Genomic DNA, 13,912 nt, shown 5'->3' with positions numbered 1-13,912 from the left:
AGTGTGGTTTCCCTGCATGAGTAAGGATGCAGAGAAAGCCCCGGGAGTTCAGAACCAGCCCGCTGTGCTCGTGGGTACAGAGCCCGGCGCCAGTGGGGCAACCCAGCCCCGCACCAGCCCGAACCTGGCGTGCCCATCCTTGTAACTCACTCCAGCTTTCCCTCCTATCTGCAGACTAAAAACGGTCCCTTGATTCTTCTTCCCTGTTTGCCTATGTGACTTTTCCTGTTTGTAACAGCGAGAAACCAACAACATCTCTGGGTATCCATGAGCATTCCAGATCAGAAACCCAAGGCTTTATTTTGGGACTTAGTTTTGCTACGTAGCCTGGAACTCAGGAGAAAGGGTATGGCCAGGGTCTAACATCTAGAAATACCCACTTTTAATATTCACACGACGGACTGACTGTGACATAAAGTACCAAGAAAACTGGAAGGGTTACCTAAGGCTGAACCATTTCCAGAAACACTTCAGGCAATTAGCATTTCACTGTGAGAAGCTGCTTAGCACATGGGAGAGGGATCCAAGCATCTCAGTTCAAACCCCAGCTCAGCTAGAAGAGCTGTGTGACCTTGGGCCATTCACTTTGCCTCTCTGAGCCTCAGTCAGCACCGTGCTTCCCCATCTAATGAGTATTGTTACTCATCCAGCCAGGGTCTTCATCACCCTGCAAAGCCAGGGCTGTGTCTGCCTCTCCTACTCCAATGTCCCCTGCACACAGCCGGGCATGATCCCCACGATCATGATCCCAGCCCTTCCTTCCTCTGCTGCTGGCAAGCACGCTGCCACTTCGGGTTTGGCAAAGATTCGATTCAGTCCTAAGAGCTTAAGTGAGGACCTGCTCTTCTGCAGGCCACTGGTCAAAGGCCAGTGCTGTCGTCTAACCCAGCAAGGAACCGCAAGGCTGTTCTTGCTTCTGGTGTGATTCAAGAACTCATAAAAAGGAAGCAGAGTCGGTTTGATTAAGCGCAGAAGCTGTAAATCATCGACTCCCACAAGAACTAGAGTGACTGGCACTAGGATCCAGACATCAGAATACACAACACAATCTGTCTGTAGCCCTGCGTGACAGAGAAAAAACAGGGCTGGATGAAGAAACAGCTTATCTTTGTGGGCAAGAGTTTTAGAAAAAAGAGTGGGGAACACCACACATTTCCATCTCTTGGGGAGTTTGCTGTCTGGGGATGGAAAGAGACAGGGAAAGCAGCTGCTGAGTTTACATTATGGTGAGCGAACCTAAGCCAGTCTGGGGGATCAGGGTAGAAATGAGAGAGGGGGATGGTGGCCCCATAGGTCCTGTCCTTGCCCTGCCCACCCCTAGGACACCTCTCGGGCTCCCTGCCCACCTTGCCCACCATAGTTGGTCTCTGTTACCCTCCCCGATCACATGCTTTGCTGTGGCCTGACCAGGCCACCTGCTCTTCCTGGAACTTGTAGCTTCCCACCTCTGCCAGGAAGGTCCTTTCTTCACATCTGTACCCCTTGAAAACTTATGTTTCAAAGTCCTGCTCACACTCATTCATTCAATCATTCAACAAGTGTTTCTAAGGGCTCACTATGTCCATGACACTGTGATGGGCACTAGGGATATGACAGGGAAGCCATAGCCTGTGTCTTCAGACTGCTTACAGCCTTGGGGAGACAGTCACCATAAGGAAGAATACGTGTGTGGTAGACCTGAGTCCAGAGAAGGCTCCTAACCCAGCTTTGGTGGGATGTGTTCAGGGAAGGCTTCCTGGAAGAGGAGAATTCTGAGTCTTGACATATGAGGTGAAAATGGGGAGACGTGCCTATAATGTAGGTGAACGGATACAACTGTAATAGGAGCTGACATTTATGGAGTGCTGCTAGGAGCCAATGGGGCTTCCTTGGTGGTTCACCAGTAAAGAACCCACTTGCCGATGCAGAAGATGTGAGTTCGATCCCTGGGTTCGGGAAGATCCCTTGGAGAAGGAAATGGCAACCCACCCCAGCATTCTTGACTGGAGAATCCCATGGACAGAAGAGCGGGGCAGGCTACAGTCCATGGGGTCACAAAAGAGTCAGATACAACTTAGCAACTAAACAACCAGGAGCCCAGCACTGGGCTCAGCCCTGCACTCGTATTAACTGCTTTTCAGTCCTTACAACCCGCTGGGACTGAGTACTGTCGTCATTCCCATTGCCAGATGAGGAATCTGAGGCACAGAGAAGTTCAGAACTCGCTCCTGGTCACACAGCTACCAAGCGGCAGAGCCGGCGTTCAAACAGCGAAGCCTGGAGCCCAGGCTTCCGACCACTGCCCTCTGCCGCCTCGGGCTGGTGGTATTATTCCGCACATCCTCTTTTCATTTGGTGATGAATTGACTGCAGACATCTTTCCAAAGCGGTACGTCCCAGGCTGCATTCTACTTATTGGCTGCAGAGGTCGGGTGTCACCGGCATCTGAGCAGGGGAGCGACTTGACCAGATTCTTCCCTGGGAAGCAGGTAGGGGGCTGGCTGCCGAGCGGCAGGGGAGCTGTGCTGGGGTCCTGGGGAGGGGCGCCCAGGCCTCAGCTCAGGCTGGGAGAGGGAGGCTCTGGGGACACGGCTGAGCAGCAGCGAGCCCTGCCAGTCCAGGGATGGTGGAAGGCGGAGAAGGGGTCCTGAGATCACAGCCTCCACCCCGCGCCCACCGCTGACAAGCCTCTCACAGACTCAGCACCTCGCCTCTCGTCCCCAGCCCAGCCCCGCGGAGCCGACCCTCTCTGTGCACACCCCAGCTGGCCCTCCCAATTAGGAGTGGGCCATCACCAGTTCAGTTCTGCTGGATGTGCAGATGTGCTGTCTGTGGAATTCTTAATTCACTCAATAGTCTTTGCCCCGGAGCGTCACATCTATTCTTTCCAAAGTGCAAAAAGAAAAAAACAGAAACACCACAAGTTACGCCGCAGCACCACTTCCACACCATCTGCCAGGACTGCCTCGCCCAGCTCCACCACTCGGTCCTGCCGCGCCTGCCCCAAACATCTGTCTGTCCACTCCCCTCCAGGGCCCTCACCGCTGGTCTGGGGGACCCTTCTCTCTCACCAGGATGACTGCCGTAGCTCCCTTCCTGGTCTCCCCAGCTCCACATCTCCAGCCTCAGTTTTCAGATCTCTGCAATGGACACACTGACACTTCTCTCACAGGGCTGAAGGGAGGACGGGGAGACGTGATGAACCGAAAGCCCTGGCCAGGGAGAGCCTGCATCGGACTCGGCTCTCCACCAGGAAGGAGGAGGGCCTTGGGTCTGCAGGGACCCAGGCTTGCCTGCCCCTGGGCAGGTGGGAAATCCTTCAGCGTGAGCCAGCCCACATGCTCTGATGTCATTCAGACTGGTGATAAACAGCGACATTTTGTTCTCTGGCTACCTCGCTTTTTGTCTTAATCCTGGGCTGCTCCAGACCTCAGGCTAGGCAGAGGAGCGCTATTTACCCGCCCCTCCCACCTCCAGAGGGAATAAGCAGTGGGGGAAGCCCCCACCCTCCGTTCCTGACCTGTTAATGGATCTCCTGAGGGCCTCCCTCCTCAAGCCCGGTGCTGGGTGCTGTGAGAACCAATCAATAAATGACTGACAAACACTGAGCTCCTGATATTAATATAACCGTGAGAAGAACTCATCTTGGCTCGGTGCTTCTCGCTACTTTTGAGATGCCTAAAAGGCTTTTTCAGGTACCCGAACACTATGAAGTGCTGGTACCTTCTCCAACTGCCATTGGCGTGATCAGGGCATGCCTGGTCTTTCGGGATCTAGCTGTGAACTCATCCAACTTCCTTCATCCAGTGTTTTTACTGCACGTGGCCATCAACCAGGCAGCTGGTACTCCTACACTCAGGCAAACTGGCGGCAGTAATGAAGTCATTCAACAGGCAGGGAGTGGACTGGGTAGGGCTCTCAACAGGGTCGTCGGGGAAAAGCACTGAGGAGTGAACAGCTGAGTCCTCAGTGATGGGAAGGTGCCAGTCACTGCAAGACCTCGGCGGGGGAGACTCTCAATAATGCTGTGAGTGGTGGTACTATTATTATTATTAGGATCCCCCTTTTCCAGATGGAGAAACTGAGGCCAAGGAGGTTACAATACTTCCTTCGAGGCCAAAGAGGTAACTATTTACGGAACCAGGTCAAAACTTGGAAACCCCAACTACTGCCACCAAACCCACCTGCCTCTAGGGTCCAGCCCTTTTCAAAAGAATCTTAACCTCAGAGATCTTCAACAAAGCAGCACGCAGCACCGTCTCAAGGGGGCTCCAGTCTAATCTAAGAAAACGCCTTTACACAAAAACACAAGGTGTGTTAGAAATTAATGCAGCGGTCCCCAACCTTTTTGACATTAGGGGCCAGTAGCAGGGAAGATGATTTTTCCACAGACTGGGGACATGGGGGATGGTTTTGGGATGACTCAAGCACACAACATTTGCTGTCTACCTTATTCCTATTACTATGACATCAGCTCCACCTCAGATCATCAGGCACTAGATTCCAGGGACCCCTGATAAGATTAATCTAGTTTCAAAATTTTAATCTCCAGTGGGATTTATTCTGAAACCTGACAAAATGACTCCCAGTTTCTTGGGGGAAAGGAAATCCATATGACATAGTTATTTTTTCTTTGGTTTATTTCATAAACATTTATGAGTTGCCAGGCTCTGTTTCCAAAGCTTTTCAAACATTAATTCTTTCAAACCTCATGACTCATGTAATACTCATAACAATCCTGTAAGTTAATACCGTCGCCAACCCCACTTTCTAATCGAAGGAATCACAGCAAAGACAGGGTAGATGTTCTGCCGGGGACACAGTCTGCAAAGCGGTGGAGCTGAGATCCAAACCTCGGTCATCTAGCGCTGGAAACTTTGCTCCTCACCTTAAACTGAATTTACAAGTATCATTCACACAGTTGAATTTACATGGACAATTAGATTTTGTCTCTCTGCCTCTTTCTGTCATTTCTGCTCAGTCGTGTCTGACGCTTTCAATCCCATGGACTGTAGCCCGCCAGGCTCCTCTGCCCATGGGATTCTCCAGGCAAGAATACTGGAGTGGGTTGCCATTTCCTCCTCCAGGGGATCTTCTCAACCCGGGGATCGAACATGACTACATGTTTGATCTCCTGCATTGCAGGCAGATTCTTTACCACTGAGCCACTGGGAAAGCCCCTGTGTCTTTCTGACTCACATGAACTTCTTTTCAGATGGTCTGATTTAAATGCAGAACTTACTGTTTCCCCCAAATTTGCTGTGGGGAAGTTAGACCGTCATCCTCCAGGGAGGCAGAAACTAGTTCTCCCAGAGGCTCACATTAGGCCCATCAAGGTGGACTGGCTATACAAGCAGTGGGATGCCACAGACAAAAGAAAGAAAACAGGCTTCCAAGAAGGACCCAGTGTCAAGGTTACACTGGCAGACCCTCAAGATCACATGTGTGGGCTGGAGATAGAACTGGGATTCACTTGGGCTCCGGGAGAAGGCCAGAGGGATGGATTCATTTACTGATTATTTTCTCTAGGAAGGGGCTTCCCTGGTGGCTCAGATGGTAAAGAATCTGTCTGCAACACAGGAGACCCAGGTTCGATCCCTGGGTTAGGAAGATGCCCTGGAGAAGGGAATGGCAACCCACTCCAGTATTCTGGCCTGGAGAACTCCATGGACAGAGGAGCCTGGCAGGCTATAGTCTAGCAACAGGGAAAAGCCAGCTAGTAAATAAATGAAGTTCTCCTGAAAGAATAAACCAAGTGACAACTAGAAAGTTTGTGAGAAATAAAGTGCCTAGAAAGTTTGAAAGAAAGAAAAAAAGAGAGAGAGAGAGAAAGAAGGGGAAAAAGATGGCTTTGGGAGCTGTTAACACTTAGGCTCCGCCAAGCATCCCCACGGGCTTCCCAGGCGGTTCGGTGGTAAAGAACCCACTTGCCAATGCAGGAGACCTGGGTTTGACCCCTGTGTCGGGAAGATCCCCTGGAGGAGTAAATGACAACCCACTCCAGTATTCTTGCCTGTGAAATCCCATGGACAGAGATGCCTGGTGGGCTGCAGTCCATGGGGTCGCAAAGAGTCAGACACGATTGAGCAACTAAACAGCAACAGGCATTCCCCCAGCAGCAGGGCATGGACCTGCACTGTTCTCCTCCAGCCACGGCTGCCCAGCCAGTGTCTGCCCTGGCCCTGTCTGAGGCTTGGCCACCAGAATCATCAGAGAGTTCAACACCCAAACAGCCAGGAAGGAGACCTGCTGCTGAGGATGGGGTTCCAAGTGGCAAACCCTGGGGTCTGAGATAGAAAACCATGTGCATGGTACCCCCCTGGAGATGTGCAGGGCTTGCCGCTCTGCCTCTGAAGACACAGAGCCACTGAGGAGCTGATGCAGGTGACAGAGGCAAGGGAAGGAAGACAGAGCCCGTAGACAGGGTGGGGACAACTGGGGTAGAATGTGAAAAGAGGGCTGAGTGACACCGTCATCTGATGTCCAAAGCCAGACGTGTTAGAGAGTGATCAAGTGAAAAAAAAAAAAAAGTGAAAGTGTTAGTTGCTCAGTTGTGCCTGGCTCTTTGCGACCCCATGGACCATAGCCTGCCAGGCTCCTCTGTTCATGGGATTTCCCAGGCAAGAATACTGGAGTGGGTTGCCATTTCCTCCTCCAGGGGAATCTTTCTAACACTGAGACCGAATCTGGGTCTCCCCCATTGCAAGTGTATTCTTTACTGTCTGGGCCACCAAGAAAGCTCCAGAGAGGGATAACTTACTGTGAAAGATGAAACCGTTAAAACTATCCACAACTAGAAACTCTGTCTTCCTAGTCTGAATAATGGGGAGGTCATAGAGCTCCCTCATGGCCTTGTTTTGGGAATTAAGAGAGGTGATCCAAGTTAGCTCAGGGCTTGGCAGTTCAGTAAAAGAGAAACTGAGAAACTTGCCTAAATCTAGATCCCTTGGGAGTCGGGGAAATGGCTGGAGGAGTGTGTGGTCCCAGGTCAGAATCTGGGAATTCTAGGCAAACTGATATCACAGAGACAGAAGGAGGAGGTGAGCGCGGGTGGAGTCAGGTCCTTGCACTGCAGGCCCTGGGCAGACAGTAGTCACTAACCGCAGGTAGGGCTTCCCTGGTGGCCCAGGCGGTAAAGAATCTGCCTGCAATGCAGGAGACCTGGGTTTTGATCTGAGTCGAGAAGATCTCCTGGAGGAGGGCATGGCTACCCACTCCAGTATTCTTGCCTGGAGGATCCTATGGACAGAGGAGCCTGGTGGGCTCCAGTCCATGGGGTCACAAAGCATCGGGCATGACTGAGCAACAGATTTACTTTCACAACATTCACTTTCTTTCATGCTGGGTCTGCAGTTGCAGCAACTTGAGGAAGAGGAAGAGGAGGAGGAGGAGGAGACGGGCACCAGATTTTCACCCTGGGCTGAATTTCCTCCATCTGGGATGCCTGGCTGGAAGAACCCTACCCTGTGCTCCCTGCAGTGCTCAGGACAGCTGGGTTCATGGGCTCTGCCCACTTCCCTGAGGCAGCTCAAGCTGCTCTCTGTTGGAAGGTTCTGCCTTGGACTGAGCTGAGACCAGCTGTCCTTCTCCACCCTCCACTTAGCTTCCACCCACTTGGTGAGGGGGGGCAGCAGGGAACAGGGGGAGTCCCGGAATCCCCATGGGTCAATCCAAAACTCTTGATAAGAACAACACCCAGCTTACACAATCTCTTCTAGAGAACTGATGAAGTGGGAACACAGTCCACCGTGTGGCGTGAGGCCAGCCTAACCTCAACACCAAAGTCTGACAAGTAAATAGCAGAAGGGAAAATCACCAGTGAATCTCACTCATGAACTCTTGATGTTGAAGTCCTACGCAAAAACGGTGAGGAGAAACAGCCCAGCGATAAAGACGCAACAGGAAAACCCAAGTTGGGTTTATTCCAGAAATGCAAAAGTTGATCATGCTAACAGACTGAGAAAGAAAAGTCATGACCATCTGAGCAGATGTAGGAGAAACATCTGTTAAAAACTCTACTTCCATTCATGACTCAAAAGAAAAGAAACACTCAGCAAACTGGGAATAGAAAGGATCTTCTTCAATCTGATAAAAATTATCTGCCAAGGGAATTCCCTGGCAGTCCATTGGTTAGGACTTTGTGCTTTCACTGCTGGGGCTCAGGTTCAGTACCTGGTTGGGGAACTAAGATCCCTGAAGGCTGTCTGCCAAGACCCTAGAGTAAGCACTATACCCAATTGTCAAATGTAGACAGCCCTCCATAACAGAGAGGAAAAGAAGAAAATCACAAACCAAAAGGAATGGAAGGATTGAAAAGAAGAAACAAAGCAGTTATTTGCACCTCCTATGATCGCATATGATTTTCTAAAATAATCTACAAGCACATTTTCTAAAATTAGTAAGAGAGTTTGGCAAGATTTCTGGATACAAAACATGCAAAATACAAAAATATTTCTCCAAAAAGCAACCGATGTAGCATAATTTTTTTTTAAAAAATGTGTTGAAAGATATAGATAGATATACCATTTACAATAGCATACAAAATACCATATAATTAGGAATAAATCTAACGAAAATGTGCAAGGCCACCAAGGGAAAATTAGTAAACTGGAACTAAACTGCATCCTAAATCAGGAAGAGAGATACCATGTTCATGGAAGTCTAAATATTGCACCCTCAACCCACAATGGGCAAGAGAGAACTCGGTAGGAACACCTGGCAGATGAGAGTAACCTGAGCTTATATTCTGCCTCCTGCTACTTCTAAAATGTGTGACTTTGGGTGTTCCAGCAAGCCCTCTGAACCCAGCTTCCTCACGGGTAAAACATGGGTGGCCAGTCCTGACTAGTTGTAAGGAGTCAGTGGTAACAGAGCACTTTAGGAGAAGGGAGGGATAAACTGGGAATTTGAGATTAACAACAGATACACACTGCCTCATATAAAATAGATAAACGACAAGGACCTACTACACAGGGAATATATTCATGTTGTGTGTGTAACAAGATCACACACACACATATGTATATTCAGTTATATATATACACACACACATATATCACGTTGCTGTACAGCTGATACACTGCTGCTGCTGCTGCTGCTAAGTCGCTTCAGTCATGTCCGACTCTGTGCGACCCCATAGATGGAAGCCCACCAGGCTCCCCGTCCCTGGGATCCTCCAGGCAAGAACACTGGAGTGGGTTGCCATTTCCTTCTCCAATGCATGAAAGTGAAAAGTGAAAGTGAAGTCGCTCAGTCGTGTCTGACTCTTCGCGACCACATGGACTGCAGCCTACCAGGCTCCTCCGTCCGTGGGATTTTCCAGGCAAGAGTACTGGAGTGGGGTACCATTGCCTTCTCCAACTGAAACACTAAATCAACCATATTTAGCAAAAAAGAGAAGAAAGCACTTTGCAGAGTGTTGCATAAGTACAGGGATTCTTATGACTAGTATTATCACCCCTTGTTGGTCTGAGGGTGGGGGGAAAGCTCTTTCTACCATATTAGGCTGGCTGTGTCTTTGCTTCTGCTCATCAACTTGTCATCCAAGGCGTTGCTGGGCGCTTAGTCTGTATACAACATTTTCTCATTCAGTGCTCCAGCAACCCATAAGGCAGGTGCTGTGTTAGCCCCATTTTACAGATGAGAAAGGTGAAACTCACACAAGCAACTTGTTATTCACACGCTCACTCCTGGACATTCATGAGCCCCTTCTATGTACCAGGAGCTGTGAATACCCTGGTGAATAAGATGGACATGGTCCTTGCTCTTTTCGAACTGACGGTAGAAGTGGGAAGACAGATAAAATCATACCCCAAACTAACAAGCTGACAGGACCAAGATTCAGACTCAGGCCTGTTGGACACGAGAATCCATGTTTTGAACCATTCCCTGAGGTGTGTCCCTCAACTTCCTCTGCTCAATCCTCTCTGCTGTGATGTAATGGCTTCTAACACCCACTCTGCCGTCAGCGACAAGTTTCAATGGATCTTGCCATCTAAGCTGCAGCACAAATTGAGAGCTGTCAGCTTCCACCCTGGCTCATGTGATCCTTATGCATTATCACTGGAGAATTACAGCCGGGAAGATGAATGCATGAAGGAGGAGAGCATCCCGTAACCCCTCCCCCCAGCATCAGCAGCATTGTTCCCAACGAGTGTGCGCCTGAGTCCTCTGCCACCATTAACGGCAGAAGTGAGTCACTTATAAATAAGACTCAGGAGCTTTATTACAACGACATCCCAAGATTCAGAAATGCTCAGCGTCACTGTGAAAGGGAGGGCAGCAGGTGACTGGGCTTCAGTGATCCTCTGCCAGGTACGTCTTTCAGACAAAACGTCTTGGGTCAGGAGCAATTACAGCTAATGCCCAGCCTGAATGCTAATGAGAATTACTTACAATTGCTTGAAAGTCTCTGCCATTTATACTATCTGCTTTTCCCCTTCCTTCCTCTTCTTTTCCCACCCTGGCATTAACCCTGAGAAACAGACACCAGAAAATATCACTAATGGCCATTTTGAAGATGAGGAAACTGATGCTCAAGGTTACTCAGCTCAAAGAGCCAGGGGTTCTAATCCTGAACTTTTTTTTTTTTAACTACACCATTCTGTCTTTAATGGGCTTCCTAGGTGGCTCAGTGGTAAAGAATTCATCTGCCAATGCAGAAGATGCAGGAGACCCGGGGTTCGATCCCTGGATTGGGAAGATTCCCTGGAGGAGGAAATGGCAACCCACTCCAGTATTCTTGCCTGGGAACGCCCATGGACAAAAGGAACCTAGTGGGCTACAGTTTGGGTGGTGGCAAAGAGTCTTTAAGAAGAAAAAGAAAATCGGAACTCTGGACTAGTCTTCTCCACATGGAAGGAACACAAAATATCAGTCTGAAAGCCAGCAGGGGTGGTGTGTTCTGCTGGTGTCTTTGCCTTGGTGAGGACGGGGCAGACCTTATGAAATGACCTTCAAACCTACCCTCTGCCACGCCACAGCCACCAAGAAGTGCACACTTGTCCCTGAGAAATGACCATGAAACGAGAACCTGGGCAGAAAGAAGAGTCCTTCTTGTGCCCACACAAACCAGAAAATTGTCTCAAACCCACGCCCCTAAGAAACATGCCAGAGGATCAAGTTCAGGCTACAGTGTGAAGGAGTGCAGTTCGCCCAGACAGTGCTAAATGTGGTACTGCCTAGCATTTGTTGAGTACCTCGTACAGCACCGGAAGTTTTTTAAATAAGCCTGCATTGGGACTTGAGGCTTTCAGCTATTTAAAGCTTGAGCCTGCACTAAAACTTCTAGCCTGCACTAGACCACTCCCACTTTACAAACTAGAAAGACAGTCTCATGGAGGTCGGGTGGAGCCAGGCTACCAAGCTGCAGTCTGTTTTGATCTTAATAGTAACTATAGCGCCAACTAACATCTCAAAAGCACTTCTGTGAATTGCCTGACTCCATCTAGGCGCTTTAGGCGCATGAACACACCCAGTTCTCTCACCAACCCAGCGAGGAATGTGCTAGAAATACTCCTGTCCTAAAAATGGAACAGAGAGGTACAGCAACTCGTCCAAGGCCACAGATCTCTTAAGTGGCAGGGCTGGGATGTGAGCCAGTGCCAGAATCCACACTTCTGATCTCTCCGCCATGCCTCCTCTTTGTTACTGAAAGGCCACACCTTTCCACCAGGCACTCCTTGATTATATAAAAAAAAAAAAAAAGGAAAGTGCAAACAGGAACAGGGAATCTTGAGAAAGTCTGAGGGGAGGAGGCTCAGATGCAAGCTCTTCCTACCTCGGACATTCAGCCAGGAGGGACCGCTCCCAGCCCAGCACTGCCCTAACTCCTCTGGGGTTCAGGGGCTTGCAGGCTGCTCCAGCCTCCACCCAGCTCTGAAATCATGTTTGGGCAGCGCTGGGCCACCTCCACCCTCCGCCCCGGAGGGATTCTCTCTTTATGCTTGGAAGTGGTACTTGGCCTCCTTACAGACCTGCCCTCCAGCAGGGGAAACCCCTCCAGAGACAGCGGGACAACCTCACGCTTCCGTGGGGGCCACCAAGCCCTGGGTTGTATGAGGGAAATTATGTGGGACTGTCAGGGATTTCTGTGATGACCCGCTCAGCGGTAGGCCTCCTGCACAACACCTGTCACAGAGAGAGGAGGGTGGTACAGGGGTAGGTGGCTCCGCGGTAAAGACCCTACATGCCAATGCAGGAGACTCAAGAGACGCTGGTTCAATCCCTGAGTCGGGAAGATCCCCTGGAGTAGGCACTGGGAACCTGCTCCAGTATTCCTGCCTGGAGAATTCCATGGACAGAACGGCCTGGCGGGCTACAGTCCATGGGGTCACAAAGAGTCAGATGCAACTGAGCACTCAGGCCTCAAGGTTGGTTTGTGTTACGGCATGTGTTCAAATTTCCTTCCTTTGTGCTTCCCTGGGGGCTCAGACGGTAAAGGATCTGCCTGCAATGCAGGAGACCACGGTTCAATCCCTGGGGTCAGGAAGATTCCCTGGAGAAGAGAATGACAATCCACTCCAGCATTCTTGCCTAGAGAATTCCATGGACAGAGGAGCCTGGTGGACTACAGTCTGTGGGGTCACAGGGAGTCAGACATGACCAAGCGATCAACACAGGGGTATTGGGACCCTGTTGCTTGGCATCTCTCTATTTTCATCTCCGCTGCTACCAGCCACACTCAGGAGGGACCTAAGGTCCCATCTACAGCCTAGATGTCACTGACAATCTAGAAGGAGTCAGGCAAATCCCAAATCTGCCACAGACCAGCTGGGCAACCACAGGCAAGCTATTTAACCTCTCTGAGCCTCAACCGACTATCTGTTCAATGAAGGTAATAATAACAATAGTGCCTGCTTTGCAAAGCTGTTGTGAAAACTGAACGGGATAATGCATAAAGACACTCTGACCTGTCCATTCTCTCTCCCATTCTCCGCCGGTTCCTGCCTGCCTCTAAAATTAAAGCCAAGATTAAGGCAGTCAAGACCTGCCTATCAGACCCCCAGCTCGCCTCTCCTTCATGCTCTGGAAACACGTTCCATCTTGGCGCCAGTCACAGGGCACTAGCTCCCACCATGGAATCAGCCCCGCAAGCACCTTGCGGCTGGAGGAGTTTGTTCAGAGTACTTACTCCTAGCACCACTGTGGGGCTCCAGGCCTGAGGTGGGAGCCCCCTGCTGGAGGACAGGAGCCCTGCATGGAACATCTCCCAGGCAGAGCCCATACCTCAGAGATTAAGGGATGGGGTGGGGTCTCCCTGGGCAGCGGAGGGGTGGCTCAGATGGTAAAGAATCAGCCTGTAATGCAGGAGACTCAGGTTCAATCCCTGAGTCGGGAAGATCCCCTGGAGAAGGGCATGGCTACTCACTCCAATATTCTTGCCTGGAGAATTCCCATTGACAGAGGAGCCTGGCGGGCTACGAGCCTGGCGGGCTACGAGCCTGGCGGGCTACAGTCCATGGGGTCACGAAGAGTCGGAGAGGACTGAGGGACTACACTTACTTACTCCTTGGGCAGTGGAGGTGGGGGGCAGGGGGAGAGTGACCCAGAGAGGGAAAGAGGTTTCTGTGAAGATCCGCTGTGCTCCAGCCCCAGCTCCTGACTCCCTTGGCTCCTTCCAGAAAAACCAAGAGTAACTTCCATAATTGGGCTCCTTTCACCTGAAACGGCAGCCCCCACAGGGCTTCTGCCACCGGAATCCATTTCCTGACATGTAAGGGTCTCCCACCTTTCCAAAGGATCCTCCCTGAGCCACAGTGAGGAGGAGGTGGCCGGCGCCTCCTGGGTTTGCAGCCAGGCTGTAGGGAAGGCTAAGGTGCTCTCCATGTTTCCCCGGCCCCCCGACACCCCACCCCTGGTGATGCTGAACCTGGGGCTCAACCGCATCATGTGGTGGAGTGGTTTGGGTCCGGCCGACTGGGGCTCAACCTCC

The 13,912-nt window shown here is 50.7% G+C and overlaps 1 protein-coding gene across 2 annotated transcripts in view; it reads right to left on the bottom strand.

Annotated features, from left to right (window-relative positions):
- HRH1 (histamine receptor H1) overlaps nt 1-13,912 on the bottom strand; it is a 110,685-nt gene that overhangs the window by 96,133 nt on the left and 640 nt on the right. The window lies entirely within an intron of this gene.

The sequence above is a fragment of the Bos javanicus genome, chromosome 22 (assembly GCF_032452875.1).
Source record: "Bos javanicus breed banteng chromosome 22, ARS-OSU_banteng_1.0, whole genome shotgun sequence".
Classification (NCBI taxonomy): Eukaryota; Metazoa; Chordata; class Mammalia; order Artiodactyla; family Bovidae; genus Bos; species Bos javanicus.
The sequence above is the reverse complement of the archived record's forward strand: the minus strand, read 5'-3'. Positions and strand labels throughout refer to the sequence as shown.